Below are 6,000 nucleotides of genomic sequence, written 5' to 3'. Positions count from 1 at the left end.
CCTGAAAAACCTTCCCTGGGGACCCCAAGACCCAAATCCCTTGAGTCTCACAACAAAGGGAAATAATCCTTTTTCCCTTCCCCCCTCCAGGTGCTCCTGGAGAGATACACAGACACAAGCTCTGTGAAACTACACAGAGTGACTCCCCCTCTCTGTTTCCAGTCCTGGAAACAAAAAGTACTTTCCTATTCCCCCAGAGGGAATGCAAAATCAGGCTAGCAATCCAACACACAGATCTCCCCTTGATTTCTTCCTCCCACCAATTCCCTGGTGAGTACAGACTCAATTTCCCTGAAGTAAAGAAAAACTCCAACAGGTCTTAAAAGAAAGCTTTATATAAAAAAGAAAGAAAAATACATACCAATGGTCTCTCTGTATTAAGATGATACAATACAGGGTCAATTGCTTAAAAGAATATTGAATAAACAGCCTTATTCAAAAAGAATACAAATCAAAGCACTCCAGCACTTATATTCATGCAAATACCAAAGAAAAGAAACCATATAACTTACTATCTGATCTCTTTGTCCTTACACTTAGAAACAGAAGACTAGAAAGTAGAAACTGCTTCTCCAAAGCTCAGAGAAAGCAGGCAGACAGACAAAAGACTCAGACACAAACTTCCCTCCACCCAAAGTTGAAAAAATCCGGTTTCCTGATTGGTCCTCTGGTCAGGTGCTTCAGGTGAAAGAGACATTAACCCTTAGCTATCTGTTTATGACACGCCCCCCAAATTGCAGACAGTGGGGAAGCTCACTGGCGGCGATTTCCTTCTAGAACTTGAAAATAAACAGATTATTACAACACATACACCTTTACATATACTCATAAGTATATAACTAACAGACCTCTACATTTTAAGAACACTTTTTAACTACTGAATTCTGGGAAACTCTCATGGGAGAGTGCATCAGCTACTTTGTTAGAAGCTCCTGTGATGTGTTGAATTTCAAAATCAAAATCTTGGAGAGCTAAACTCCAACGAAGAAGTTTCTTGTTGTTCCCCTTGGCAGTATGAAGCCACTTTAGTGCAGCATGGTCAGTTTGTAGTTGGAACCGCCGTCCCCAAACATATGGGCATAGCTTTTCCAGGGCGTACACAATGGCATAGCATTCCTTTTCACTGACTGACCAGTGACTTTCCCTCTCAGACAGTTTCTTGCTGAGAAACACGACAGGATGGAAGTTGTGATCTGTTGCTTCCTGCATGAGCACCGCTCCTATACCACGCTCAGATGCATCTGTGGTTACTAGGAATGGCTTGTCAAAATCCGGGGCCCTGAGCACAGGGTCAGACATGAGCGTTGCCTTAAGTTGGGTAAAGGCCTTTTGACACTCTTCAGTCCACTTAACTGCATTTGGCTGGGTCTTTTTGGTCAGGTCGGTCAGTGGGGCAGCGATTTGGCTGTAGTGGGGTACAAATCGCCTGTAGTATCCGGCCAAGCCTAAGAAGGATTGGACCTGCTTCTTGGACCGTGGGACAGGCCACTTTTGGATAGCATCCACCTTGGCCTGTAGGGGGTTTATGGTTCCTCGACCCACCTGGTGACCCAGGTAAGTCACTCTGTTTTGGCCTATTTGACACTTTTTGGCCTTAACAGTTAGTCCTGCCTGCCTGATGCGCTTAAAGACCTTTTCCAGGTGTAGTAGGTGTTCGGGCCAGGAGTCTGAAAAAATGGCCACATCATCGAGGTAGGCAACTGCAAATTCTCCCAGTCCAGCTAGTAGACCATCTACCAGCCTCTGGAAGGTGGCGGGTGCATTTCGAAGGCCGAAAGGAAGGACATTGAATTCATACACCCCCGCATGGGTGACGAATGCTGACCTCTCCTTGGCAGGTTCATCTAGCGGTACTTGCCAGTACCCCTTGGTTAAGTCTATTGTAGAGATGAACTGGGCACGTCCCAACTTCTCCAATAGCTCATCAGTGCGTGGCATTGGATAGTTGTCCGGACGAGTTACCGCATTTAGCTTACGGTAGTCCACGCAAAAGCGTATTTCCCCATCTGGTTTGGGTACCAGACAGAATCCAGAAGCCAGTAGGAATATTATATTTTTCTCTTCTCTGCTAAGGGCTTTTTAGCAGAGAGAAACAGTTGGTTTTAAAAGGGAACCAGAGAGAATTTTTTTTTCTGCTCTCTCTGGCAGTTTGTGGCTTGCATGTTAAACAAGAAGCCATTACTAGACTGTTAAGGGTCTTTTGTCATGCAATAGCCCTCCCATTAGGAGGCAAGTTCCAGCACTATATGCATGCAAATAAAGTGGTTTTTCAGGTTTACTTAACATTGAAGATTAGCTAAAGGCACTGTTGCTAGGCAGACTTCAGGAGGCAACAGAGCCTGCCATGCAGAAGATAAACACCGGAGGGCACCCCAACACAAGAAAACAGGAATCATGACTTCTAAGGCAAAAATTGAGGCCGAAGAGCAATACAAAGAAGCTGAACACAGGCGAGACATGGAGATGAAAGAAAAGGAAGAAAGCATCAAACTGGCAGCCTTCCAAAGAGAAAGCAGGCAGACAGACAAAAGACTCAGACACAAACTTCCCTCCACCCAAAGTTGAAAAAATCCGGTTTCCTGATTGGTCCTCTGGTCAGGTGCTTCAGGTGAAAGAGACATTAACCCTTAGCTATCTGTTTATGACAGAGGTACGATTTCCCTTTACAAAAGTTGTGTTGATTCTTCCCCAACATATTGTGTTCATCCATGTGTCTGATCATTTTGTTCTTTACTATGGTTTCAACCAATTTGCCTGATACTGAAGTTAGGTTTACTGACTTGTAATTGCCAGGATAACCTCTGAAGCCTTTTAAAAAAATTGGCATCACATTAGCTATCTTACAGTCATATGGTATGAGCTGATTTAAGTAATAGATTACATACCACAGTTAGTAATTCTTCAATTTCACATTTGAGTTCCTTCAGAACTCTTGGGTGAATAGCATCTGGTCCTTGTAACATATTACTGTTTAATTTATCAATTTGTTTCAAAACCTCCTCTATTGACATCTCAGTCTGGGACAGGTTGCCAGATTGGTCACCTAAAAAGAATGGCTCAGGTTTGGGGATCTCTTCCAGATCATCAACCATGAAGACTGATGCAAAGAATTCACTTAGCTTCTCTGCAATGGCCTTGTCTTTCTTCAGTGCTCCTTTTGCGCCCAATCATTTAGTGGCCCAATAATTGTTAGGCAGGTTCTTTTTCTGATGTACTTTAAAAAATTGCTGTTAAGTTTTTGTATCATTAGCTGGTTGCTCTTCAAATTCTTTCTTCACCTGACTTATTGTACTTTTACACTTAGCTTGCCAGAGTTTATGATCTTTTCTATTTTCCTCACTAGGATTAGACTTCCAATTTTTAAAAGACTCCCTTTTACGGTGACCATATTTCCCTAGGCTGAATATGAGACAACTGGTAAAATTACACATATTCAAATGAGTTCCATGACAATCAGTCGTACAAATGTCCAAATTAACATCAAGTGGACTGAGCCTCTGTTATAAAGAAATACTGTGTAGTTGGATTCTTTTTATTTACCTTCTTCTCTTTAAGGCTTTAGAGTTCACACAGGGAGGGGTGACACACACATTCCTATCTCCCCCCCCCACGGGGGAAGACAACACATACACACACACACCTCTCACACGGGGGAGGTGATCGACCGACCCAGCCTTCCCTGCTCAGCACTCTCTGCCCTCCATGCCTGGCTGGGCCCCCAGGACAGACTCACCTCTCATGGTACCTGGCATGGTGTCTCCCTGAGGCAACATGTGCGGGGGCACACAGGGTTGCATACCCCGTCTCTCCAGATTTTTGCCAGGGTTCACATTAGAGTGCGGCCAGCAGCAGCCATTCGGCACTGAGTGGGAGGGAAGGAATAGGAGCTACTTCCAGTCTCAGGGGAGAAGGAGGGGGTCAGGGATGACCTGGCCTGTGTCTTTGCAGAGCTCATTTCTTCTCCCTCCCCACTCCCACTCCCATGTCACACAGTGTCAAAAGGCAGCTAACATCACTGGGCTGCTGCTGGCCACCAACATAACCCAACTACCGATGTAACCCAGATGCCACCTGTCCCCCAGTTACAGTGTGGGCAGGAAAGGATGCATTGTGCATGAGGGTCCAGGGAACCTGACTGCAGGGGCTTCAGTGAACCTGGCCAAAGAGGTGGCTCATCAGGGGAGGGTGTCTAGGGGACGGAGCAGCCCTGTGCTCTCTGGGGGCAGGACTGGGAGTGGGTGAGGAGGTGGGTGAAGAGAGTACTAAGCCCCTGCCTGGGGGACTGCTGTGGAGCCTACAGGTTTGGGGTGTGAACAGGCTGGAAATCGCTTTCCCCCATCACACTTCCAGAGCTTATCTGATGGGCGGAGAGGTTGTCCCTTGCCAGCGCTGTGTGCGAGGCTTTGGTACATGCAGGGCTCAGCTCCTCCTGGCCGGCGCCCTGGGCTGGAAGGTGTTGGGCTTTCCCAGGGTGCTGGCACAGCCAGAGGCAGTAGGGGAATGAAGGAGCCTGCTGGCCAGGCTGTTGGTGAGCTGAGCACTCTGCCCAGGGGCTGGTTCTCTGCACAGTGCTGGGCATGACGCGCCCCAATGGGAGGGATATGTAGGAGCAATCTGACTGGGGGTGAGGGTAAAGGCAAAGCAGGGAGAAGACAGCAAGAGGGGGAGCATGTAAAGGGCCGATGGTTGGGTAGCAGAGGTAACGGAACTGGCTACTGCCTGGCTCCTGCCTGCACACACCAGCCACCGCAGATCACAGCATGGAGCCAGTGCTGGCTCAAAATGGGGTGGGGCCTCGCTGGCTGAGAGCCAGCATGCAGCAAAGGCTGCACTCATGAACCAGCAGGAGCAGCCTGGTCCTGCATGCTGCAGCTTTGCCCTGCCACCAGCCTTGCACAACTACCCCCATCATTGGCCACTGGACTCCTCCACTCACCACTGGTGGCGAGTGGCTGGTGAGCAGGGATACAGCCAGCAAAAGGACCCCCTTAGTACTAATGCAGGGCAGGGTAGACAGAAAATATTGGACAATTTGCCTGATTTTAAGAAAAAGTTGGGACACCTACAGGAAGGCTTAAATATGGGATTGTCCCTTTAAAAAACAGGACATCTGGTCACCCTACTCCTTTGTCTCTAACTGTCTTTTACTGTGCTGTCTAGCTGTTGTGACACTTTTTTTTCGTCCTGTTTCTGTTTTTTTAATGTGGGGCTGACATTTAGTTTGAGCCTCTATTATGGTGTTTTTAAGTAGTCTACATGTAATTTGCAGGCATTTCACCCTTGCTACTGTTCTTTTTAATTTCCATTTAACTAGCTTCCTTATTTTTGTGTAGTTCCCCCTTTTAAAGTTAAATGCTAATGTGGTGGGTTTCTTTGGCATTTCCCCCCTACAAGGATGTTAAATTTTAATTACATTATGTTCACTATTACCAAGCTGTTCAGCTATATCCACCTCTTGGGATCTGGAGTTCCACTTAGGACAAAATCAAGAATTGCCTCTTCCCATGTGGGTTCCAGGACAAGCTGCTCCAAGAAGCAGCCATTTTTAGAAATGTTATGTCTGCATCCTCTCCTGTGGTGACAAATACCCAGTCAATATGAGGCTAATTGAAATCCCTCATTATTATTACATTTTCTGCCTTTGTAGCCTCTCTAGTTTCCCTCAGCATTTCACAGTCATCACCCTGATCATGGGTTCGGTATTATATTTCTACTGCTATACTCTTGCTGTTCAAGCATGGAATTTCTATCCATAGAAATTCTGTGGTAGTTTGACTCATTTAAGATTCTTACATTTGTTTGACTCTATGCTTTCTATAGTGCTACTCCCCTACCAGTTCAACTTTCTCTGTTGTTCCTATGTATTTTGTACCTTGGTATTACCACATCTAGTGATTATCCTCATTTCACTAAGTTTCCATGATGCCTATTATTTCAATATTTTCATTTAATGCCAGGCACTCAAGTTCACCCATCTTAGCATTTAGAGTTCTAGCATTT

This window comes from Gopherus flavomarginatus, chromosome 8, assembly GCF_025201925.1.
Source record: "Gopherus flavomarginatus isolate rGopFla2 chromosome 8, rGopFla2.mat.asm, whole genome shotgun sequence".
Lineage (NCBI taxonomy): Eukaryota > Metazoa > Chordata > Testudines > Testudinidae > Gopherus > Gopherus flavomarginatus.
This window is presented reverse-complemented; position numbering follows the sequence as displayed.